This window comes from Anoplolepis gracilipes, chromosome 9 (assembly GCF_047496725.1).
Source record: "Anoplolepis gracilipes chromosome 9, ASM4749672v1, whole genome shotgun sequence".
In the NCBI taxonomy this organism is placed as follows: domain Eukaryota; kingdom Metazoa; phylum Arthropoda; class Insecta; order Hymenoptera; family Formicidae; genus Anoplolepis; species Anoplolepis gracilipes.
In genome coordinates, this window is record NC_132978.1 from 9,347,294 (window position 1) to 9,374,775 (window position 27,482).

Below are 27,482 nucleotides of genomic sequence, written 5' to 3' on the forward strand. Positions count from 1 at the left end.
GATTTAACATTTATTTTGCTAGACAAATGATAACTATTCATACATTATAACATGGATAATTTCGAGAAATATTTTCCGGAGAGGAAGGAAGCTTCTTCTCTGACATCTCGACAACGCTCATAGTTATATAGCTTTGTATCTACGTGAACACAACGTTATTGTACTTATTTCGGTACTCGTTTTTTCTCTCTTATGGGTCACAGAATAATAGAAAAATACGAGACGCGCGAATCCCTTGGTGGGCCAGGATATTACGTCGTGCTCGACACAGGTAGCGAATGCGCGAGAAAAAGCGAAAGACAGCCGAGAACGACGAAAAGGTAGACATACACGGATAAGACAGGCAGTGCAAGGAGAGAGGACAAGAATGTTGATTGGCCTCAAATTGAATCCCGTCCATTTATCACTCTCCACCTCGGCACCTTCTCGACCCTCCGCACCGGTCCACTCCCTTCTTCGGTTCGGTACTACTGCGTACCAAAATCGGGTCCATTTCTTCAGTGCTTCCTTCTCTCCCTTCTCTTCTCTCGTTCCTTTTTTTCGTCACTTTTGTATCTACGAATCGAATTCGCAAAACGATTGGATCAAATTTCTTAGAGAGACAATTTAGTCACACTAGTGAAACTTGGCGGATGTATATAGATATAAGTTATGAAGGGAAAACTTTTCAGTTTTGGATGGTATAACTAACGCCCGTTTATGATCGTAAAATAAATTAATTAATTAAGTGATTCGAGAGGCTGAGGCAGGATCTGACAGAGGGGAGAGACGGATACGCTTGTGCATTATACGATCAGCCGTTGCGATGTCGAGTCGGATGAAATCTATTGGCTGCTTTTTCTTGCTCGTACGAAAGGAGAAGCCGGAATTGCTCAGAGCGCATAAGACGAGGCAATTACTGTTTTCCTCCTCTCTCTTTCCTAGTGGAGAAAAGAAAAGTGATTTCCGTCGCCTTGCATTCTCCGGCATTGTAAGTGATTAAGATTTTATGAATGTATTTGAAGCAGCGAGAGAAATAGAGAAAGAAAGAAGAAAGAGAAATTTTGTTCTTAAATAGAAAAATTATGCTAATCCTGTTTAATCGCATATCGTATGATAATGGCAGAATTGCTGGGATATATATAGCCATGGGCAATTATGGTTCATAACAGCGGAAGTAAAGCAACTCGTAGTATGTTGCGAGGGTATTGTTAAAAATTGTTCTTAATTTCGCAGATATTGTAGCATAACACACATTACACATGCACGCAAGTATTTTCTATTTTAATAAAGTATTATGCAAATTTATGCTACTTTTATTAAAACGTATATACAGGCTGTATTGAAAAAGCTTTGCATTTACTAATAGTTACAAATTTCTTAATAAATTTCAACTTGACCTTTTTTTAACAAAATATTAATTTAGCACTTTTTCCACAATTTCTTTCAACATTAAATATTTTAATAAAACTATAATTAAGTAACTTTTAAAGTAAAATCCATTAAGGATATTAATTAATAAACATAATTTTATTATCTATTTGCGCATACATCTCTGATGTTTAACGTACGAAGGGTTAATATTCTGCTGCACAATTAAAAGGACGATGCTTTGAAATTGAAATAGTATATCTTTTAGTTGGATCTGTAATATTCGTTTAGATTAAGAAGAAACTGCGCAACTTCTTCGTAGGGCGTACACAGTGAGAGAGAAAAAGAGAAATTATCATATCTAAGCGGGTGGTAATTACTCCGTGGAAGAAAAACGAAGAGCGACCTAATTTCCTCGCACATCGTGATTGCTTGCGCGCGTATCCCGGAATGAAGTAAAATAGAAACTTTATGTTAATCACTAAATGAAAAAGAATATTCCAAAATGCAATTCGCGTAAGGCTTTTAACACGATTGGTGTTCGTTTGCGAATATATATATATATATGTCATAATTGAAGACACACATTCTGCGTAGTAAAAAACTATAGGTTAATTATTAATTTGAGTTTCATAATTTTCTCTTCTAAATAAAATAACTGTTGCATAAGACGTAATTGCATTAGCAGTGAAAAGAAGAACATAACTTGCGTATAATATTATAATACCATAATAGTTATATCATATAATATGTATATATTTTTAATATAATGTTACATCAAGTTTCTTTTAGACAAATAACAAAAAGACATTAAAACGTTAATATTATTTAACCGATTATAATGTTTCCAAATAGGCCTTTTCCTTTTTTTCTTTCTTTTCTAAATCTTTTGTCTAAAATTAAAATAAATCTTCATTTATATGTCTCATTTATATCTCTACTTTCTCTGTGTACAGGTATGTTACGAACAATATATTTTATTCATTTGCATCTTTTGTGTGTAATGCATATTGGAACATGCATATTTATGTCTCGCGGATGTATGTGTGCGTGTATAAAAATCCACCTGAACGGGTGGCGAATCCATTTGCGTTTTAACTTTTAGTCTAACAATCATATTTGTTCCTTTGTTTCAGGTGAGTCCACCTCATGCATATTTTAGCCGATGATGGTCCCGCGTGCGTAGCTCGCCAATAAGCGCCTCACACCACGGGTTTGATGAGTGAGTCCGTAAAAAAAAAAAAAAAAAAAAAAAAAAAAAGAGAGAGAAAAGAAAAACGATTCGTGATCATTAATTTCGAGTGTCTTTTTTTGGGTATGAAAAAATTACGGAAATAGTGGCCCGATGCTTTTACGAAATTTTATCGAACCATTATGCATGCCCAATTAAATAGTGTTTTATCAGCGCGTTCGCAATTTGCATGATTGAATGATTTTAAATTGCGGGAGAATGATTGCGCGACATTGCGCGGTGATCTCATATAAAATTATTAGTAATAACAGCACAATTAATTTACACGATGGGTTTGTATACGGCATTTTATAATACGATCCAATCGCGCGGATCTTGACTTAGGGTCGTTGTGCGTTTCCTCGGCGCGTAATCTTTGGCAGATTAATGAAGTAACTCCATATTAGGCGGCGTTGAGCACCGGGTACAAGAGAACTTATTCCCGCCAAATTGTAGCTCGTAAAATGGTCCATTCTGCGGTCGAAGATGCGGAGTAATGCACTGAATGATGCATCTTCGCGTCGACCGACTCATTTGTATGTTCGTTCGTAAGAACGCGTTTAGCGACCCATGAGTAAGCCTTGCGCTTCTTGCATCGTCGGGTGTGCTTCATCTTCCGCTTAATCGACGGTATTTGGCCAAGCAACACCGCGGCGTCGAGTCTTTCTCCGAGTAATTAACGGGGCAATCAGCAATCCTAAAAATATTGTATTTAATGATAGACTCTCCTTAGAAAGAGTTGCTCTCGAAGCTATAGATTATATTGAGACAAGATAATTGGTCGGACCGGTACAGACCACTGGAAGCAGCTGCGCCATTATAATTGCAGGCTACCATCGTTCGGTGGAGAAAGAATATTGGTGTAATTCGTTCGTCGACGTAACCTCTTATTTTTGCTAGGGATGGTCTTCACCCCGACGTTTGCGTTAGCGACCTGACATTCGATAAAAGAATTTCGCCTGTAAATTTTATAGATGGTGAAAAAAATTGCAAACACACATTTGCGCCGCGATAATTTATGATTTTCAAGTTTATCGACAAATTTTTTTACACGATGCGTACTCTGATGCAGAGTAATTAATTTTCGTAGATCAAAAAAATGATTGCGATTTGTATCTGCTGAAATAAAGTTCCGTACGAGAGAGAAAAACATGCGAAGACGTCGAGCTTAAGTTCTAGGCAATCGATCTTCGCTAATGTTCCCCAAGCCGGAAATGTTCACCTTCGCTCGCTGCGTCCTTATCAGGCACATCTTCGTCCCTATGTCGTTTGATAGTTAAGACTTGGATTGATCTGCGCTTTGCGTTTCGTCGCATAGCGACTCGCGACAAAATAATGGTCGAATGGAGAAAATGATTGATATAACACGAGCAATTGTATTCCGTCTCGTCAAACCTTTGTATGAACCTTTCCTACATATGAGAGAACTGCATAAATCACAAATAATAATTAACGAATCGCGCGCTTATACATATTAATACAATCGATCGTCGCAATTAATCAATCGGTATAAAAAGATATCCGGCGTCTTGTATCCGCAATATCGAGATACGATGAAAATGACGTAAGGTGAGTGTTTGATACTCCAATACGAAAAAGCGTACAAATGGAAAATGAGATAGTTAACTGTACGCTGACTGTCGCGTGTTCCGACTTTTATATTCTATTTTTACAGTCGGTTCGACGTTCCTTGCGCGCGAGTTTGCCGATCGGAAATTAATGCTATTCCATGCTTGCATTACTTTTAATTTTCAACATAATTTTTTACCCCTTCCCTGTACCGTCGTTTCTCTTCTTTTAACGATGCGGCCTCGCCGAAAGCGCGTCGAATCGTGCATTTGTAATCGACTCGGTGGTTTCGAACGAAAGTGTCGTTGGACAGGGGCCAATTATTATTCGACCGGCAATCTCTTTTGGATATTTTATTATTGCTTCTATGGCTTTTACTCGGACCGTAACTTTAAATTAGTTCCGCTGGTTTCACCGAAGATGATAGAGTCGATTAAAGAATTGTTTCCAATGTGGTTACATACACTGATCGAAAACATCTAGAAGATGTATGGGAAGAGGATGGTAACATAATTTTCAGAATAAAATGACAGATGAATAATGATTAACGGAACTTTGAAGTAAGAAATGCTACCCTATTTTTTTTTAATTCACTTATCTGATCTGATATCTTTTTCGAGCTTTTGCTTGCGCATCATCTACTTAGCAAATATAGTCAGCTATTCATAAAACTTATTATTCACACATTGCTTGTGTATTGTATATAGTTGTCTATAAAAAATATTTTGCTATAACGCAACTATTCACGTTTTGCTAAAAAAACTAATAAAAACTTTCGTTGTTTGTTTGATTGTGAAATGAATTTACGTATTTTATTTGCGTATCCACCTTGATTCATCAGTTCGATTAATTAAGAAAAATAAAAGTAGTTTCAAATTGTTTGTTATTGATGTTTGAATATTTATGAAACGCGTACATTTGAAACCTTTCATTTGTAAATTTATTCAAATAGAGATATATATCTTTTTCAATAAAGAATTTACTTTTTCTATATCTAGATTTATATTTTATATCAATTTTTTTATTTCAGACCAATATTGTCACATTTTGCGATCTCGTACATCAGTGCATATAGAAAATTTCGGTCATTCCTGATATCGCGAGGACGTAAATCGAATCGATGTCTCGTTCGAACGTACTTGGCTTGTCGTCTACATTTTTCACGCATGCCTGACGCTGCGACCATATCTCACTATACGATGGAAAACAGGATCGTAACGTCCCATAGTAAAATCTGTGTCCCGTTGGTAGTCCCAATCATAGAGTATACGCTTGACTGGTCTCACATCGTCTCTCAGCTAAGAACCGGGAAATATGACAAGCTGCCGAAAGGAAAAGACTTAAAACTAGTGGATAGATTGCGATTCGAACTCTAGGTCGACCTAATTTAAAAGATGAAACTTTTCACGAATCTGGAAAATTGCTTTTGCATAAAACATATATTATTTTTAGTTTCTTTTTTTCAGATAGTTTTCTAAAAATAAGATATATATATATATATATATATAATGTGCATAAAAATAAATTTTTAATTTAAATTTCTAGAGTTTTTATATTTATAATTTTCTAAATACATTTGTCACTATTATACACAATTTTTAATAATTTAGCAACACGTGTAAACGGAGATTTTAAGATTGAAAGTATCCCTTTGAGATTATTTTCGTTAGATTTACCTGCGCGACTTGACCTTTTTAGCGACCTGTGGAAACCTTGGGATGTAACGCATTAAATGGGGTGCGAGAGTTTAGTACGATTTAATCTGGTTAGTTTCGTAGTTCGCAGGAAAGAAGTCCTTGGTTCTTGGGTTAAGTGGTTTAGTTTTACGAATGGATGAGACCCGTAAGAGGCAACACTTAATTGGAACGTGCTTGTCCTCTCGAGGAAGGAAACTGCAACCCACGCGGAGAGAACGACCCTCGTAGATCTCGCGGAAGCACTCTTGAAAGGGCGACATTTCGCTCCCGTGCACGATTCGAACTCCCAAACTGGATTTCGACTATCGAGTAACGGGGTAAGAGGTATACGCTTTTATATGAGTTCCACTCGCGACATATACAATGGAGCAGGAAAGTACGAGTTAGCCCGCAAAAGACTACACGTACAGCACTTACGTACGCATTCTTACAATCGCGTGGATTCGTATTTTATTCAGTTTTCCCGTACAAATTTCGCATAGATACGATAGGATACTATTTTCCATGTATGTACATAAATATCATAGGTTTTTTGTACACTTAGTCTTTTTTTTATAAAAAATATAGCATTTTTTTAAATAAAAAGTATTTTTTTGATAAAACCCTGTACAACAATTCAAAGAAATTAAGCTTTTTGCGGAAAGATTAATTTTACAAAAAGTTTGCAATATTATATACATTAATCATACGGTATACATAATACAAGTTTATTTAAATTTATATCTGTATTCATTAAAGCTTATTTAGATAATATATATATTTTCCGTTTCTCTTGAATCGGCATTACATTTTGACATAATATAATGTTTGAAGCTTCGTTTATTCAAAGCTTTTTACATTAATTATATCTACGCATAACGCTACCGACAGTGGGGCGTAAAATTCCTGTGGTAATTTCTCGCGTTTATTGCATTATCGATTGCCGGATTTAAATATGTGAAATATGATTTCAAGCGGAGGTGCCTGAAGCACTAAATGTGATTATCGAGCGTGTTTTTGTTTCGTGCCATTGTGCAAATGTGTCGCGATAAGATAATACGTATATATGTTCATAATATTAACGGCATCGATTCGTACAAAAGAGATTCATGATTATTATTTTACGCCCAAGCCTCATCTGCTGCGTATGTGATATCAGATTATATTTTGCATACAGGCCAATTTCTTTCACATTCTCCAAATATAAAATTTGATACATAATCAGCAAATACTGTGTGCTGAAATTACGCGAAAATGATAATTATAAAATTACAAAATAATGTAAATACGAACTTTTCTTTTCAAGACTTGTAGATATTGTTTAAAAAAAAATTAAAGCGCTGTAGATTTAATACGCGCACTGCAAAGTATCGTTTGAAATAGCTATTGCTATCAATATATTATCATTCTCTACGTCATGAGAAAGATTCGTGTGTATTTAAGTATCGCTAAATTCCGCTAATTATAAGCCCGCGAAGAATCACGAAAGAAAGAAAAGAGCCGCTGTGAATCCAGGTCAAGCACCAAAAGTACCGCAAATTATCGCGTATGTATATTTCATCCAAAGATGAGAGGCCGTAACATATATTCTCGCGGCATCTGCATATGCCCTAGAATAGACCGACTACCATCGTCGGTATCAATTTACCCGTTTACATATCAGTCTCTCTGAGTCTGTCTGTTGGTGTATATCTCAAAAAATGGCCTGTAAGGTAAAACGAAAGAAAGTTGGGAGAATGCGAGTTGCACGCGTGAGAAAAAACGAAAAAGAGAGGGAGAGAAAAGGGAGAAGAATAGGAGAGGACAAAGTGGAGTGGGATATCATTTTCCTCATTCCTGACACACAGGAAAATAGGCCAGACACAAAGTGCATGCAACGACGGGGTTACTTCGACGTATCTCTCGTAAGCTGAAAAAGCGGAGCGAGAAATAGCGAAAATAAACGAGACGTGCTGATGAGCAGCAGAAAGGGATTAGCTTGAGGGAAAACGAATAGCGCGCAGTTACGACCACGTTGGCAAGATATGTCAAAATATTGAATTGTTTATATATCTTCAACGTTTCTATTGGGTCTTAACAAATTTTACATAACACGAAATGTAACTTTTTTTCTGGAATTCTTAACATTCTCTTTATTTTTATTCAATTCTTAAATTTTCGTTGATATTAATAAAAAAATGTTGCTTTTAATAAAAGAAAAGAAAAGTTTAATATTTAAGTTTTATAAAATTAAATGTTATATATAGTAATATAATTCCTGAGCATATCTTGCATTTTGATCAGTTTCTACAAAGTCTTGATAGTAAAATACTAACCGTAATCTCGGCGTAAATAAAACGTTAGCCTTCCTTTGTTTTTCTCGTTGCACGGAAATCCTGTGCGTAGCACAAATACCGAGAGATGCCAAGACGATAAAAAGTTAACTTTATACGTCTGAATCTTTTACAAGTGAAAAGAGAAACGCGAAAAGTTATGAAAATAAGAAGATACTGACCTATTCTCTGATATCGAACGTTCTCTCCTTGGCATAGATTCGTTTGATGCACGAGTAGTCAAAGGATCTATAAACTTCGGCTGTTTCTCGGAAGGCGATTTCCTGTGAATTTGCGTGAAACAGGTTAACCTGCCATCCCAGAAAGCTAACGTTTCTTTTCTTCTAAAGTTACCGATTCAATCTTTCCGCATATTTAGTTCCGAACAACTGTAATGTATAAAACACGCCGCGCGCAAACTATCTATACGTATTCGCCTATGTTTTCGTGAAATCATTTATTATTTCGAATAATGCGTTTGATGTTGAGAAGATGGTATTAATTCAGATAATAAAATACGTTTTCGTTTCGGTGCTCTTTTTATCTTGGAATACGTTCCTCGCGGGATTTCTTCTTGAAACGCATAATGGTAGCTGTGCTGCTAGTCAATCGATGCATGCAGCCCGGCAGCTTCGCGCGGAATCGACTTTACTCGAATTTGCATGCGGATCCTCCTTCTCCCAGGATACCCTGGTTGCCCGCAGGTTGCTGCATCGACTGGTCAACCTATACTTACTTACGTCATAAAATGTTCCAGCGTAAAGGAGAACGGCAAGACCTCTCTATGATACACGCGCGCGCAGCGTCCTTCGAACGAGGCGCTTCACGTGGTTGGTATCAATTTGCATTTTGTAATACTAACTTTTAGAACCTCTTACGGCGGCCAAGCTCACGCTATGGAAAGGAAGTAACGCTTTTTACGGACCAGCGGTCTGTAAGCGATGTGTTCTGAACGTACGCAGAGGTACAAGTAAAACTTTACAACTCCACTTGAATTATCTACTTGAATTGGTTGTACTTTTATTACGCGCAATTTTACAAAAAATTTACAACAAACATCCGGCAGCAAAAAGAGGATTTTTCTTTTCTCATAAACATCATATATTTTTTTGCCCCGAAATTAAACACGTTATCGATCGATTGATTTATAAATTAAACTTGACATATCATCGTATTATGGCGACTTATCTGAATTTACGTGCAAACGGAGTTAACCACCGAGTCCTTTTCCCCATCACCTTCTTCCTATTCTGGCGAGATGGCCGTTTTCTCTGTTGACCGGAGCTTACCGGGTCGGCTCGACCTATACTTATTTGCCGTAAAGTGCACTGGTATAAACGAGAGAAGGGCGCGATGCACATCCACGATACACGAGGCCGAGAAGCCATCCCGAAGGTACGGTCTGGGCTCCTTCCTTTTCGCCGGGGCCATTTCTTACTGGGACATTTTTATGACCGACATTTTCGCTGCACCGTCGACCCCTTCGCCACCCTCTGTCCGCCTCGTGGCCGTACAAGTAACGACAAAAAAAAATTTTTACCTCGGATGGATACCGGTGCCCGGGTGCGACGTAAACAGGAGCCGGCAGGAAGCGATTATTTATAACGGGCGATCCTTTAACTCGCGAGTAACCGCGCTGTTTTTTTTTTTTTTTTTTTTTTTTTTTTTTTGTGGCGCGTCGACCGGCGCCGTGGAAGGACAAGTAATATCTAACGCCCCGGGTACGTTTGCGGCGACGTATCGAATGTACGCAGCCGAATAGGAAGAACAGTAATCGATACGGCGTCTGCGAACGAGAAGTATGCGGGTATTATACACTGACATTATATACTGTCACACAACGTTCGCGTGATTAAGCGTTAGTAAGAAGCACGTATAAGTATTATTTTTAGATATATTGTTTAGAGCAGAACGATAGACATTTCATAAATAAATTTTATGGCATGCCATAAGTAGTTGGAAAGAAAATCAATTAAAAGATATTGCAATAAAACATTTTTTTTTTCGTTTTGCTTACGCGTCGCTTGAGTTTGAAATAATTATTACAGGCGTTCGTTGAAGTGTAAATTTTAATGGAAATTGACACATGTATATATATGTCTAAGTTACTTATATCCCAATGCAAATGATCACGTTCTAATAAATTGATAGTCTGAGAGGATCCTTTCGACGAATGAACAGGTAGACAGGTAGGTCTTTCTCGATTTATGAGTCTGATTTATGATCAAGAAATCGATCGCGCGACTCATTATACACCAATCCTCTCATTATCATTTGTTGTGAGAAATGAAACGACGGGGGTCTCTGCCCACGAGCCTGCATGTGGCGGCTGCACGTCTTAAGAACCCGAGTCACGCGACGTTTTATCGAATGTAATAACGAGTTATTCATCTTCTTTCTATGTCTGCCACCAATTTCGAAATTAAATCGTCCATCGCATTGACATTATCTAATTACGTTTTAACAAGACCGACCGATATCATGCGATTGATCTATGATATCAAAGCGATCTATATTGTGAAATTTAATAAAGCGTTAAACGTGCTGACACAAACATGAAAAGCGGAAGTGATAAGTGTCAGAAACAAGCGCGATAAAAAATCGAATATAAAAGGAACAAAATATAAAGCGGTATTGCCCAAAAATAACAGAAGCTTTTTTCTACCTGTAATAATTCTCGGCGTGAAAAGAGTCCAAACGTACCTTAATGCGCGTAACAAGCGACAAACGAACGAGAGACTGCGTCCCTTAACGAGGCTGCTGCGGAATTTCGCTGAACGCGAAAAACGCGTTACGCGGGCAAAAAATCTTTGGCTCGATGAAGCGCGCGGATGTCCGGATGCAGCAGCCGCGTTGTGGCAAGCGAATGCACGATTTCCGTGGGGAAAAGAGTGCTAATACCTAAATAATTGCCGGCTGAACCTGATATGATTTAATAGCGTTCTCTGTAAGGGGAATTGGGGGTACGCGGAGGTAAAGTATGGAATGCTGGACGCAGAGAGGCCGGCGCGGGATGGTATTACATGTTTCTCTCTCTCTCTCTCTCTCTTTCTCTCTTTCTCTTGCACGGTTAGGCAAAAAAGGAAACTGACGATGGCCATCCGTGGGCGATAAACGCAACCGCAGGCGATGCCGAAAATCCTCCTAGTCGTCAGCCCCCTCGGCGCCGGCCGTTTCCACGAATGCCGGCGGACACACCACGTGTTGTCGCCTGTGGTCACCTTGGAATCACCTGTGCAATTTGTTTTATTACCCTCCAGTTGGCACTGTACGCGATTGCGCGAAAATTGCTGACGTTGCCGGCAGTAATGTTCGTTTTACAGTTTTTCGATGCGCCGCGGAATAAACTGCAATGTTATAGGCCGCTTAAAAGCGATAACGATCATTTGCATGGCTATTAAAATGTTGACCGATTTTGACCGAGTTTTTCGAGGACAATTGTTACGGTCGATTATGAGAAATACGCGTTGTATTTTTTTTTTTTTTTTTTTTTTTTTTTTTTTTTGCGCGGATTAAAATCGCGACCAAAAAAAAGTATAAAAGAAATAAAGTTATAGGATTATAAAATTTTGTGGCGGCTATATTTTCTGTAAATATCATTTTTCAGACTATTCGTTTCTTTATCCTTACATTACATTAGTTTATTAGATGACGCCGTCGTTGTGACATCGTTAAGGTAATCAAGTTGAAGACGCCTCGACTTACGTTAGATACACCACGCCAATGTCTGACAGCTACGACGTACTAACCATGATGCATGCATGCGTGAATATGATATACCTTATATATGGCAAGACTCACGGAGATAGAGCGTGAAGATATATATCTCCTGGCAGTCATGCTTTATTTGAAATATTCACCATTTTCGTAAATAACATGCACCTACACGCTACGGTAACGTAAGACGTATCGTATGGCGACTCGTAAGTGATGTTGGAATATATTATACGATACGCCGATTAGATATAATAATGTACGGATAAGAGGATCCTTGATTAAGCAAAAGTTACACGATCTATTTATATACGGAGTACATAAACAAAATTCGTATAGAATGTCATCGTAAAAGATCTAGCGCGTATTTCGTTACAAATTCTTTTGGATCAATTTGGAATCGAATTCTCTCGCAATGTAAGTATATAAACAAAATGAAATGCATGCCCAAACGATCCTTTAGCCACTGCTTCGTCTCGTAGGAGCATTGTTTCTCCTACGAGCGTCTATAAAGCTCCAATTTCTCCCGCGGTTAAATAGCGAGGTTGCTCTCGGAGTTCATTTCGTTTGTAGGGAAAGGATGACTTTCCGCTTGCCCGAACTAAAGTAGCTTTTGTTGCCCGAGAGCTACTGTAGCATAGTCGCGAATGTTTACCCAAGGTACCCGACATTTCAGGCAATACCGGAGCGACCGCGACGACATTTGTAGAGCGACGATAATTCGATCGTTTCTAACAACGGGGCGTCATTACATCGTCCATGCTGATCTAATCAAACGCGAACGCTATATATATCGGAAGAGTATTTAGCGATACGGCACACGTACAATTCGCATTCCTGTCGTTAGGAAGGAAATAGAATCGGAAACGGATGTACATAGTAAGGGAGAGAAGGACGCATCTTCATTGGAAGCATCAGACCGTAGGAAAGAGATAGAGCGGATCCGATTTGCCGGATTCTAAAGTTACTAAATACTCTCCACGGTACGGCAGTCAGTCGAACCTGGGGTATTAGCAGGTAATAATATCAGGTAACGAGAGAGTACTCCAATACAGTAGCTCCTGCACCGCACGCGGCGAAAAGGGAGAGAGCAACCTGGTATAGACGAAGCAGCTCATCTGTCCCGCGAGAATGAGGCGAGACGGTTTGTACGGCATCTTAAGTCTCGCATTACCGACTTCGTCTCGCTGTTTCGCTGTTTCCTACCTCGTAAATTACTTTGAAAACGTTTGACTCGGAATTCTTCGCAAATTCGACTCGAGCAGATTAATGCTGTTCTTGAAGATCGTAAAGTATGTGATTTTACGCGTTTGGCCGTACTAATCGCTCGGATATGGTCGATTATAAAGACTGTAATCGGTCGCGTGTGATAATCTCGAGCGGCAAATCACTTTGTAGCGGACAAAATCGGTCGATTAATTTGAATTTGATTCGCGTTTACTTTCTTGTTCAAGATATATCTACCGCAACTTGCCACTTTCTTCGTATTATACGATCGTCTTTTAATGGATTAGCGACGCGAACTTTGTAAAGTACAAACAAGATTAACCCTTACTCCGTATTGTTATTTTTGGCACCTTCTAACTGTACAGGTGGGTCAGCGTATTTTCCATAAGTTTATTAATACGTAAAAGTGTTTTAAAAAAATATGAAAAAAAAATAATTTACTTAAATATATTATTTTATGATTCTTTGTTTTCGAGAAATTGACGTTGTTAGAAAAATCACAGATAAAAATGATCCATCAGTACGGAATAGGGGTTAAATATATGGATGAAATAAATATAAAAAAATATAAATATAATAGTCTCATTTGTATGTTGTGAACAGAATATTAACTTTGATCATTTCGTATGAATTGTTCGTTCGTAAAAGCTGAGAAGATAGTTGGATAGATCGTAATCTGTGTGTCTGTGTGTGTGTGTGTGTGTGTGTGTGTGTGTATGTGTGTTAACGGATAAAATACTCTGTAGAGAATGATATGCTGACGGAGGAGAAAACCACTAATGGCAGCAATGAAAAGCGCGGCTTCCACTGAATCCCGTAAGTCGATGATTTCATTTCTGCCGACGCATGCATATGCAAAGTGCGAGATGCAAAATTTACCGAGTGCACGAGCGCGTTGCCAGAACCTTCTAACAGTCGCGGTGCATGCGGTAGTAACGATACGCAAATGATCTCTCCTCTCTAGACTCGATTTCAGTATACTGCTGTATAAACTGCTGTATATCACATTAGATCTTATTGCCCTAAGTATACCTACATGGCGTAAACGTTGCGGTATGATGTTATGACATTAAGCCGCCACCCGTCATCTTCGTCGCACATCCGTGCTAAGCCCCGTTGAATATCCGTTGAATATCCGGCAATCAAGGCCAACGAACTAGTGCAATATATCTTCTCCTAGTTACTACAACATCCTGTCTTTCTGTCTTTGTTTTCACTTATTTCTCTTTTGCCGATATGCTGCATAGGATGTTACTGTCGATAAGTAAATGAATCCATGATAGTTAAAAGCTTTTTCTTTGAAAAGTATCGGAAATGACCGTTTTTACAAATTGTATTTCTGAAAACATTTTTATTGGCCATATGGATGTACAACTGTAAAAATATCAATATCACGATAAAGAATTTTGTATAACGTGTTTTTTATCAGCGATGTGAAAGTTTAACCATTAATCTTCTTTGATTATTTATTGTAAATCAATAGGTACAAATCGATATGCAATCCAGAAAATAGCTCTTCTTTTAACGTAGATGGATAAAGCGAACGTTCGGTAACATCGGCAGTTTCCAGTTTACTACCGGAAAAATTCGTTTTATCAGAGGGGAGGGGGAGAGAGAGAATGACCTTCAAAGAGCACGATCGATACGTACTCGAGAAACGTCAAAGGGCGGGCGCTATACCATGGTTGGGGTAAGAGAGTCGTGTACGGAAGTATGGGAGATGAAGATCGTTTGGCGAGGATTGACGGATGACAGACGACGGCATACAGAGACAGACCCCTTGTTCTCTGCGCGAGTCCCGGGAAATAGGTACCTATCGGCATATAAGTGTCGTTGATTCACCTGCGCTACGCGGTGCGAGAAGAACGAGCGCGTCGAGAAGTAGATCAATTCCGTCTTTTATTTCTTCCGTGTATCGGAAGAATTTTACTTGTGTGTCATTCTTCTTCGCCTTTATACATTTTATTTATGTTTATTTATACCCCACCGTTGAAGTTTATAACTTGATACGACACTGACGTCAGCGACTATATAATCCCGACGCATAGAATGTATACACAGTCCACCTTTTTTTTTTTTTTTTTTTTTTTTTTGTGTCGTCATTAAACTAGCGCAGAATAATTTAAGAAATGTAAAGAGAAATGTAAGATAATTTAATTTTAAATAATAAATTACAATAATATTAAATTGATATAAAATAGTAATATAATCATTAATATTAATAAGAAAGTTAACAGTTTTATTTTATTATTAATCTACTTTTTCAATAATAAAAAATTATCAAATATTTTATTATAAATAAAAATATTAAAAAAATAACAAATTATAATAAAAAATATCATACTACTCGTATATTTGCACAATATATTTTACTGACGAGTCCATCGAGTTTTAAGATTTCGCTTTGATCTTTGTCGTTTGAATTCTATTAGCTCTCGGATTATATAAACGCGCGCGCTCTGCACTCATACAATGCGGACGTACACGTTCCCTAATTGCGTAGTTACGTAATGAACGCGTAATCCAGCTCTCGACCGGCCTCACTTTCGAAAGATGGGGCGTCTGCGGCGCGAATCTCAAATCACTAATTCCGAACGGCTAATTCAATTAAGAGAATGATTCTACGCGGCGTCTGAAAGGCGGAGACTAAAGGTACGGATGCGAGGCGTTGCTAAAGAGGCACGTTGCTATTAACGGCGCTTTCTTGGTCGCGCGCGTTTAGTCGGTATAATTGTAACGTAACTGACTACTTGCCAGCCCAGGGCTATAGTTCGCGGGAATGGGATAAACGGGCCCTGGCCAACACATACAGAATAGAACCGGCTTGGCGGTTTCTGCGGTAACTACTGACCAGAGGCGCCGGCTTCGCTTCGGTGCCTACACGTCCGAATTATCGGCGCTTGATAGGGACTACCAGCGGAACGAGAGAATGATGGGCTATGCGGTTCGGGCCGCAGGATGTGCGAGGGATGCAAAGTAGAACGACCGCGAGACGGCGATCCGTGAAGAGGAACGACGGCGCGGCGGCATTGACCGGGCTCGCTACAGGAGAGCTGCCAAATCCGTTTGTTTGCTCATCGATTCGTCCATGTCAGAAATTCCCCCTGTCAGAAACCGTGCAAACTTGGAAATGTTTGCAAGTTACAGTTAGTCAAAGAAAATTCCGGTGCCTGTGATATTATTACAATTCATAAGACATCAGCAATAATAAATCAAACAGCAGAATCAAATGCATTTTTTCTGATTTTTTTATTACATTACAAGGGAAATATTGCAAGAAATTTTCAGCATTTTTAATATATTAATTTTGTAAATTTATTAGGATGCTTGACTTGACTATAATTCTGTATAAGAAACATGTATCAAGTTCTTTTCAGATTCATACTAGAAAAAAATAGATTTTTATTGATAATGAGGATAAACGCAGTTAATTATATTATTTATTGTAGTTATGATACGATAATGAAAAGCAAATTTCTGTTTTTTTAATTTTAATTGCACTTTAATCTCATTTTTAATCAATGAAATTTAAGGACAATGGAATCGATACTTCAAGGATGCAATTCTTTTGTACGTGCTACGTTTGAATGAATGCCAATGTTAGAATTGTCAGCGCGATCGGTGTTAATAACATTAAAATACTGGACAACAGATTCTCGTTAAAAAGTTTCGATTAAAATGAATCCTTTTAGCACGAAAGTCGCATCCTCATCTCTACTTGGATACCTTAACCTTCTCTCTTCAAAATGGGCTTGGTCGCTCGCCCTTACGTCGAGCTTGACAAAAAATCTAATTAGAAGTGGATTAAAATTTAATCACTCGCTAAAGGAACTTATCCTGGGCGCTATCGGTGGGTGGTGTCCTCTTCATTTAATTGTAGCCCAGCTGCTCTACCCCCTGCTCTTTCCGGTTTCGCCGTATCTCTCGATTATACCAGACTTCGTTTTTTCCTCCTCCTCTGCCTTCTTTTCCTCTTTCTCGCGAACCCTCGGCACTTTTTCGAGCCACGATCGGGCTTCGCCGGGCAACAATTTACTTTGCATAGACATTAAACCCTGTTACTTAATCGAGCTACCGTCGTCGTCCCGCCTTAAATGCCATGGATGGCAACACTTTCTTGCGTGGGCGGAATCTAAAGGCTCCCGACTGGGCCCATCCTCCGATGTAATCCTCTTTTGACCGGTCGCGCCGATGCGTGTACGCGAGAAAAACAGAGAAGAAATTCACTTCACAAATCCACCGTACATGATTCAAAATGGACGCTTTTGAATACTGGTGTATCGCGTTTCATTGCCATTTAGCACATTCGCCGAGTGGCTCGTTTTGATTTTCTGTGAAACGGGAGAAAAGGTATTGGATAGCGAAGTGGTTATCAACAATGTATCACGCTTCGCTAATTTGCATCATTGCTGCATCATCGTAATTAAAAAAATTTTTTTTTATATTTATGCCACTGCATACGCTTATTGGTAGTCAATAATTGATGCTGGTAGTACTATTGATATTTTCATATTCATGTATATTCGTGAATGTACGCATTGAATTAACAGTTATGAGGTTAAAAGATGAATTGCTATATGTGCTTTAAATTATGGCAGTAATAATGTTTTCAATGTGGGCAATGTGGATTTAGTGACTTATTTACAAATTTCCTCAAATTCTGTTTATGCGTTATAATTTACTTTCCATATAATTTATTTTCAATTTTTCTCTAGAAAATTGTAAAATTAAAATTATACAATTCTTGTTAAATGTTGAAACTTACTTAATTTCGTTGTGTCACTGTTTCTTTTATGATAAAAATTTTCTTTTTTATTTATGAATAATTGAAATATACTTCTTACATTATCGAACTTTATAATATACATGTTAACATGGTTATTAATAATTACATTTAAATTAGGCTTAAAAACAATAAGTTTGCTACTGTATCTCGTTAATTATGCACTTCTAGTCTTGTCATTTAATTGTTATTTTTAACTTTATGTATATACTATACATTCTATTGAACTCGATTAAGTTATTATTACTTACTACAATATATGACCGCAACGTGTGTCGCAGAATCGATAGTTGCGTGCTAATCCTCGTGGAGAAAATTGGATTTAATCGTCTATTTCATTGAACAATCTATCGTTCGTGCGATCTGCACAACTTACATAATGCCTCTCTCGTTATTCGCGCACACACGCGTAAAGTTTCTTAAGCAACTGGGTCATTCTTGAGGCGCCGCGGCGATGATGTTTCTGTACGGGAATCTCATCTCGCTCGCGCTTACCGTCTCCCACCGGATAACGAGAGAGTAATTGAGGAGAAGATTAGATTCCCCTATACCGGATGCGCGCATATTCGACTCGGAGACTTACGCGCTGTCCGTGCCACCCTACCGGCAAAAAGATGACCTCGTTACGCTGTCGCTTCAGCGGGTGAAGGTTCTAGATACGGTCCGCGGTATTAACGAGTTACAACTCTGCGCGCGAGCTTCCCAACGCGGTTGCCGCTAACCATCGTCGACCGTCCCAGATTCCTCGTAGGGAAATCCTCTCCGGTATTGTAGGAAGGGATAGGCCTGACTCTCTCGACCTCCGTCATCAAAGATTCAGTTGCTCTCGCACGCACCTCTGCGGCTCGCCCACGACCTCACGCCAACCCCAAATCGTGACCTCCCCTCGTTCGTATCTCGCGACTAAGCTTCGATATAACCACTATATACTATTATATGCTGTTGCCGTATCGACCTCGGCGTGGCGCTTCTCCTTTGATCCGATCTTCTTTGCACCTATTAATTTCGCAGCCGCGATAATGCTCACGCGATATCACGCAAATATATTGCGTAACGTTGCTATTAATCTACCGGTATTTTTCGCACGATAAGTTCATTGTTGTGTAATACTACATAATACTACATAAGAGGCACGATATTTTGTTTTATACTCTTGTAACAGTAAAGCTTTATTAAATGTAAATGCACATAATATATACTTTGATATTATTAATACAATTGGTTGAGTTTCTAATTATAAGAAAATTATGCGAAATTGTTGATTATATCAGATTTTTTTCAGTTATCATCATGATAACGTCAATTATTTCCGTTATTAAAAAATTTGCTGATATAAGTATAGTATATTTTCTTATAATTAATAGAAATGAGCTAGTTATATTGTTGTATCTTCAAAAATGAAGCTTGATGACGAAGATTTTTGCATGTCAATGTAAAATGATATTGTCTTTAAAATGAAACGTTCGCAGACACTTCCTAATCCGAGCATAAGCGGAGCTTGTCGTGTCATGATAATCCTATGGAACGATAGAGGGTGCGAACTCCCCGAAGTTGAATATACAAGGAAGGGTAATTAATTGACAAGCCTTATCCGTCAACCGCATGTTCACTAATCCACCCGCTGTCAAGCCTGAAAGCTTCTTACGTAAGGAGATTTTTCCATAAATCCTATTTAGCACTAAAATTAGTTTGCTACATTCAGAATTCTGTTATTATCAAATTATTGTGATAGTAATATTTTACAGATGAACAAATATGTACAGGGGAAATGTGTAAATAATAGTAATCGTATGGTAATAGTAGATATTAAAAACAATATTAATATAATTAATACGAATATATTAATAAAGAGCTTTAATAGCAAAATATTTTTTCTTTTGTTTTAGTATCTGACAATTAATAACAAGAATAACAATTACGCAAACTTTCAATATATTCAATAAATTTGTTTTGTCTTGCTCACAATAAAAGAGGAAAACGAGTTTGAGGTATAGGTGGTCGACAAAGAAGCTGCGAATCCGAAACGCAAATAAATCACTGATTGTGAGATCCTCGTGCGTGTAAACAGCCTGCAGCCTGCCGCGGACCGTGAATTAACTCTCTCTTCTGAAGATATCCAGTCACCGTTGACTTATTCTCCTAGAGGGAATTCTCGAGTAGAAAAACAAGATTATGCCCCCTGTGGGATATGAAAAAGCTACCGCAATCATTCTTTTGAGACTATGTAGTATGATATCCTTCCGTTACAGCAAGTGATAGTTTTATTTCAATCATTATTGAATAAAATAATAAAAACGTGCTCTGTCGATTCGTCATCTCGATAATGAGATAATATATCAACGCTTACTCAATCTTGATTGAAAATTTATAAACTATATTTGATTTTTCTTTTTTGAGATTTTTCATTAGAAAAACAAGATTTTAAATTGAAAAAAAATGCATGAATTGTCAATCGAATCGAACAGAACACGCGCACTGTTAAATAGAATACAAATTTCGGTGAGCGAAATGAATACCGTGCGTTGCGTTTTGATGCCGCGTAAAAAATAATACTCATAAAACATTGCGCACATCGTTAAAACTGCGTCAGAACCATTTGGAAATTTCAAGTGCGCGTTCGTGCTGGAACTCGAATAATTGGCAGTGAAAAAGAAGTTTTGTCACATCGAAAAAAATGATATCTGTTGTGTTAGATTTTTAATTACAACTCATCATTTGTACGGTGTCACATGCTGCGGCACGAGTTTAATATGTCTGATTACAAATCTTACAATTAGTACAAATCAATTTTAGTGCTTGATTTTTCTGATAAAATTTTTGTAAAAATGTAAAGTGTTTTATAATGTTACGGCCATTAAAACTTTTAGGTTCATCGCAAATTTCCTGTTAAATTTCACGCGATGCTATCAAAATTAAAAATCTTTAAAGTATGTGAAAGAAATTGGGAAGAGAGAAAAAGTTTCCTATGTCAAGAGTAGTTATTCTCGAAGAAGTCGAAGTCGTATGGCGCTTAAGTTTCAAGGAGTCAACATCGGACCTTTCGCCTCCTTTCTGTGCTTATTTAAAAATCTTGCCGCGACGATTCGGTCCGGCAGCTCCTGCAAGACTGCTCGCAAGTTAATGTAATGCGCAGACGGAGAGATCTAAGGTACACGAAGACGACGGGGCAGAAGAGAAGTAGTTCCGGGAGTGTCTTCTCTAACTACCTGCGACGAATTAAGGGAGGCCAGGAGCGAAATTAAAAGAGTACCCGAGAACTTGAGGGGTTCAGCACGTTCCAATTATTTGCACGAGGCGTGAGGACTGTGAAGAGAGTCGATATTTTTTTTTTTTTTTTTTTTTTTTCGTTGCTCTTTTATTCTCTTGCAGTTTTCGCCATCTCATTTTCTTTGTCGCGTTTATCATGCAATACAGACGTGCGTGATGAAGAGACGCGCGAGTAAAAGAAATTATTTTGGATTACTTTTTGCACTCGGCTTTATTGCGCGATGGTGGCAAAGAAGGAGGGTGGAAGAGAGGACAACGCGAGACTCAGAACTCACGGAACTCAATGCGACGCATAAACTACGCGAGACCCTCGCGGAGCGAGACGGACGGCGGGCTGGAATTTAATTTCATTAGCCAATGAATTTCTTAGTAAATCGCGTGTGAGCCGTCTGATGTAGGATCCAGGATCCGGTGATATAGAAATGTGCGGAGGTCGGAAAAGAAATTAAACGAAGAGAACGGGAGAAAAGAGAGAAACGGAAGAGCTCGGAGCAGGGGGCAGGAGGCAGGAGGCAGATGGCGGGCAGAAATAACGAGAATGAGAAAGAGAGAAAAGGGAGAATGAGAAGATCGTTGGAAAATGTTCCAACGAGAAGAAAGGATACATAGAGATGGTACAGAAACTTTCGAAGAATCAGTTAGACATCGGCGTCGATCCGTATTCACGCAACGTATAATACTTGCTTGATTATGTAAGATATGTCGTTGGAAGAGCGAGCGATTAAGCTAACGAGCGATGAAGGTATGGTTACCGCTAGTTATTTTTAATTTATGATGTATGTTGCACTGCACCCTGAGTTTTTTTTATTGCGCGATTCAGTGAAATTGTACGAGAACGTGTCACGAAAGGGAATACGAGAGTCTCATCTTGAAAGACGAAGGTTTTGCCGTAAAATAGTGGAACGTAAAAAAAGGATGAGACTCACATACGTTTTTCCAGGGCAAGTCGAAACGCAGCTACTTCCGGTCTCATAGCCGCTTTTCCCGTTCCGATCGTTAAAAGTCGATATCACGAGGGAAAAAGAAGCGCCGAACGTAAACTGCGGTAAGTGCAACGTTATTCGAGCATAGAAAACGCTCGGGAGCACCAGCGGCAGTTACACGAGTCATATAGCACCGGTGAAAGCGAGAAAACCTCCCCGATCGTTTCCAGTTCTCTTTCCGAGTACCGGAAAACGAGACTTTGATGGCGACGCGAGATTCGAAAACAATCGTGACATAAGTTACGTCAATCTGAGATGTCTCTTTGCTCCAACTTTTCAACACGCCAGTAACAAACGTTTCGTAGAATTCTGCGACTGCATTTGTTAAATTTGTTGTTTGCCACGTAAAAATTTGATATTTTTCAAGAGAATTCATCGCGATCTGCTTGATCGATCGAAGCTTTTTCTTACCTCTTAGTCGTGAGTGATCCTGACATTTCCTCGAACTAATATCTACGGGACGGGCATCGGTTCCTTGCGGATAAATGAGAGTGTGTTAGTCAGCAAAGGACCAGAGACGAGGGTGGCCCTCGGGGGTAAATGAGTGCGAGCTGGCCACGAGGGTCAGAGGGGGTTACAAACGATCGAGCGAATCGCCCGCATTAGTCTTAGTCAGAATCAGAGATAAGCCAAATGAGGGATAGCCGCATGAAAAACATTGGCCTGTCACCGCGCAACCGGATTTATTCACCAGCTGCAAACTCATCTGAATAATTTGCGTGGTGCTTGCGAAGCCTATTGCGAATTAAAAAGTGTGATAATGGATAACCAGATGGAATGTAAAGTTCGAGAGGTCTACTTCGCGTATCATTTTTGTTTCCATTTTTTATTGTCATATATTTTTATAATTTACATTTTGTTACGTTTGACATTTTTATGCCCATAAATTCGAAAATATCAATAACTTGAAAAGCATTTTATCGATAAGAATCAATTATTCAATTTATTATATATTTGTTTTGATATAAATTTGTATAAAGAACACGAATGAGAAATAACATTACAAAATTAAATTTTTGTTGTTAAAACATTTATATTACGGAATTAATATTAACATATATTAACTTATATTAATATATCTCTGATATCGACAGTTTCTTGCGATCGTTTTGTACGTAATGTAGAAATTTCAGAAGGATACTTGTTCAAACTTTCTGTTTAAGTAAATATATACGAAAGTATAAAAAATCTATCCAATACCATTATCTAGCGTCACCAGATGAATGTCGCTGTTAGGACCGAGGATATTTACGATCTCTGCGGTAGATGAAATCGGAAGGTCTTGCGAAAAGAAATCCCCGCATCTTGTGAACGTGGAATCTATTTGCGTTGCTTCACCGACTCGTATGATATCGATTGGATGTTTCGCGTGTAATCTAGAAAGGAAGACTTCTCATAATTTTTCGACCAAGTTTGTCGACCGTCTCCTCCTTTTCGAACGATGGATCGACAGTCAACGACCCATCCATTCGGACCACTTCGCAAATAACATCATAAGATAGACCATCGGGAACGTTCTTCTACGCGTTATATACCGGGTGTATAAAATATGGTAGGGAGACGGGGAACGATTTCTCGGCGTTCTCATACAATAACATTCGCGGATCTCTTACGGCACTATCCTCGGCAAGATCCGGCGGCAAAACCCGGCGAACGTGAGAGGGAGAAAATAACGTAGGTGAGCTATCGGCGATTCCCGGACATAAATCGACATGTACTTACCGAATTGCTTCCGAATCGTTCTTTTATATCCCTTGTTCCCTGCAAGTCTGCCCTCGAGTTTTTCTTCTTTTATTCATACTGTGCTTAAAATCTTGTTAACTTGTTATATAAACTACGAATACTTAAACACACAGTATGTTTTGCACGAATGTAGTCAAATTTCGAGACCGAATTTTTTTTTCAAAATTTTAGAGCTAACAATAAGTAAGAGTCTAGAGATAAATATCTTTGAGAAAGAAACCTTTTTTTAACTATAATTTATTCAATTAACGTTAATTAATTAATCAAGCTATGATATATTGTGAAAGTATAAGAATGTAAAACTAAATATATAAAACGTTTCAAGTTTTTTATATTTTTTAATATGTATCTCAGATATACGTGAATAATCTTCTCACAATTGCAATAAATTATAATTTAAACAGTACGTGTTTCATAGACTGCGAGAGAAGTTCGTTTTGAATTATTACAGCCAGCCTTTGAAGGTTTATATATATATTAATATATATATATATATATACTCCCCAACTCTTTACTCAGCTGCTCCTTCAAAACCATGGTCTTCGAATGGTCCGCAAATGTTAGACTTTGAACAAATATGTGGCTCAAATAAATGTACGACCATTGGTGCTTTATCGAAAAATATCGTCCATCCAGCGTTCGTGCTTTCTCATATTGCTACATTTACATGATCAACGATCGCATCTAATATCCATAGAAATATATTTTCGCTATAATTAATTGCTTTTATTTGGAGAATCGCATGGAATATATATCCAATTATTTTCACTTATAAAATTTACTCTCGAAAGTATTTCAGTGTGCAAAGTTTAAAATCAGATTATTTCAACAATTCAATATAGTATTCCGCAAATTCCGGTTTCACTCACCGTTCACCTCGCAACGAGGCACAATGCTGCGCAGCAGTAGAAATTACAACGTCGTCAAATAATCGAATCGTAGAGCTCGCGAGAGCGCTTAGCTAGCTACGGTAGTCAAAGGACTTTTTCGGCAGAAGCGAAACTATCCGCCGGTTGTTGAGCATCGAATACCAACATTCGCAATCGCTTTGCGTGGCGCAGTGATTGATTCGTCTCTCGGATACGAAACGCAACCGTTAAACGTATGTATACGTACGCGTACGCACACCATCCTGGATGCAGCACGGTCGCACGCTCGGGATTCCAGCTCTGCTGAAATGAAACTTCGCCGCGGCGTCGACATTCCCCGGTGCCTTTATTAAATTGGAATTTAATTGCTCGGCCTCGCCGCTCCATTACCGTATGTATCATGCGCCAATGTAAATCATACGACAGACGCGTGTCGTGCGTAGGTTGCCATTCACGCGCACTGATTTTTACATAGTTAATTTTATGTATTTTAATATTAGAATATATATTTTACATTTTTCTCTTTTATACTTAAATAAAATGAAAATATAACATTATCTCGTTTCCTCTCTCTCTCTCTCTCTCTCTCTCTCTCTCTCTCTCTCTCTCTCTCTCTCTTTCTCTCATGCATACAGAATTTTATTGAATTTACCGGTGTATCATCAACTACTCAATTTCCAATTAATATTAAATATTATACGGACACGGTGATTAGCGCCGCGTAATTTAGAAACTGATGATCTTTGCAAGTAGTTTAGCAATAGTTGAGCAAGAAGCCTCACGGCAAGGTAAGTGTACGAACATTGAACTCTGCAAGGCGATAGCGCGTGACTCGCTCTTATCTTATCTGGAGACAAGGATAGGAGAGACCGGCGAGATATCCCAATGTTTTGCTCGTTCCACGTCATTTGTGCGGGTAACCATCGGAATTAGGAGTCGTAGGAGGGAGGCAGCGGAGTGATAGTAGAAAGAAGCGGGCAATCTCGGCCCGCGTGACAGGCGACTCTCGAAGCTTTCGTTCATCCCAACCTCTCCACCCTCTTTCATCATCCCTCGGAGAAAGAGCGGTACTTCCGTTCGGTCCACCTCCGTAGATTCTTTTCAAGAAGCACCGTGATGAAAAACACCGTGGTGCTGGCGGAGAGGAACTTCTCTCATCGGCCAAGAGGGAATTTCATTAACGACCTTACCTACTTAAAAAAACATAGACGATCCCGACGACGAGACCATGAACGGACCAAGAGAATAGCTGAACTCATGAAGGAAAGACGGCGCCCACTTAGCCTCATAGAGACTTTGAGAGGGCACGGTAAAAAAAAAAAAATTATAGACGAAAGACTCTTGGTCGAGAGAGGATGAAGATCTAGGATTATTACGAGAATGTAGAGCATAGATAGTACATAGACGACAGGAAGGACGAGAAAGAGAGAGAGAGAGAAAGAGAGAAAGAGACACATGGGTCTTCCTCAGGATAACGGGTGACGGATCCACGGTACACGAGAGTATCACTCTCGGTGTTTTCGAGTGTAATCGCTAACGCAGTTGGTTGAATATCGCAACTGTAACTGCGCGATTCCGACAACGGTTGAGAGCGTTGCTTGCTAGAACGTTACCCTTGCCGTAATACCTGTAGGTTTCTCGCATCACCGGTATGCTCAACAGTCGATCTCAGATATGCCATCCAGCGCACCATCGAGCCGTCGTCTGCGAGCCGAAGTGGCGAAACCCATCTGTGATTACCGAACGCAACCGCTGGTGCGACTGCTTGATTGCTCCTCGGCAAACTATTTCAAACTAACTTTATACGTATACAGTTCTCAGCGACTTGGTCCAACTAAATATTTGTCTCGATGCATAGAACACGAATACATGGCGTCGTACAGTAGGAAACTGTATTACTGACTCCATGACACCTTATCGGCCGAACGACCGATCAGTTGAATTTAGTAAACATTATTCACTCTGTTATGAATCTGTGGATGCTATGAATTGTAATATTGAAAGATGTCGCAAATCGGGGCATTGGTTTAGAGATAACCCTGTATAAACGCCGGAGATGACGGTCATAAAATGAAGTATAACGCGAGATATATGAGTACTTACATTCTATCGAGATCGATTATAAATCGTCTCTTGATGAGACGTTAGCGGAACGATTCGCACGGCGGTGTTTCGGACGTGTTTCGAAAGAGGGTGTAAAATGACGTTCATCGCCCAGTGTGTTCTCACGGAAGCGATGATTCATTCGGGAAAAATTCAGCCTTGCACATTTTTGACGTCGTTTGCATCGAGTCACGATTGATGACCGCGCATCTGCTGGCAGATCGCGCGTCGCTGTGCTTGATCGACGGTCGGCTGCAGCTGAAGAGGAAAGCGGGATTTGATAAAGGGTGAGCTTTTTATTGCGCCATCCAACGTTGTGATATTTCTCATAAATGTGTTCTCGTCATTACCGTTACGTCGATTTTCGGCTCTTCCGTCGCGAGAGAAAAAGGTGACGAATGTTCCTTTTCTTATTCTTTAATACCCGTTTTGAAACAATCTTGAATGATTTTGACGAATAACTTTCTGTTGAAAATATGATTTATTTGCTTATATAGATTTATCCTCTCATAAAATCCATTAGTAATTTTACAAGTGATACAACATATTTAATAACATGATATTTTATCAAGTAAAATGTTATGTTAATAATTATCTTGTAACGTTGTTGTAACGTATTGCTAATGTAGTATTGCCTTTTCAAAAATATGCGAAC

General features: G+C 38.8%; 1 long non-coding RNA gene across 4 annotated transcripts in view; it reads left to right on the forward strand.

The window, feature by feature from the left end:
* LOC140669689 (uncharacterized) overlaps nucleotides 1–27,482 on the forward strand; it is a 280,179-nt gene that overhangs the window by 65,645 nt on the left and 187,052 nt on the right. Inside the window, exon 3 of one of the 4 annotated variants that reach the window (XR_012047371.1) lies at nucleotides 2,487–4,778. The exons of the other annotated variants lie outside the window; for them this stretch is intronic. This is a non-coding gene — a long non-coding RNA (uncharacterized lncRNA). Of the gene's footprint in view, nucleotides 1–2,486; nucleotides 4,779–27,482 lie in introns of those variants that run through there. 4 annotated transcript variants of the gene reach the window in all.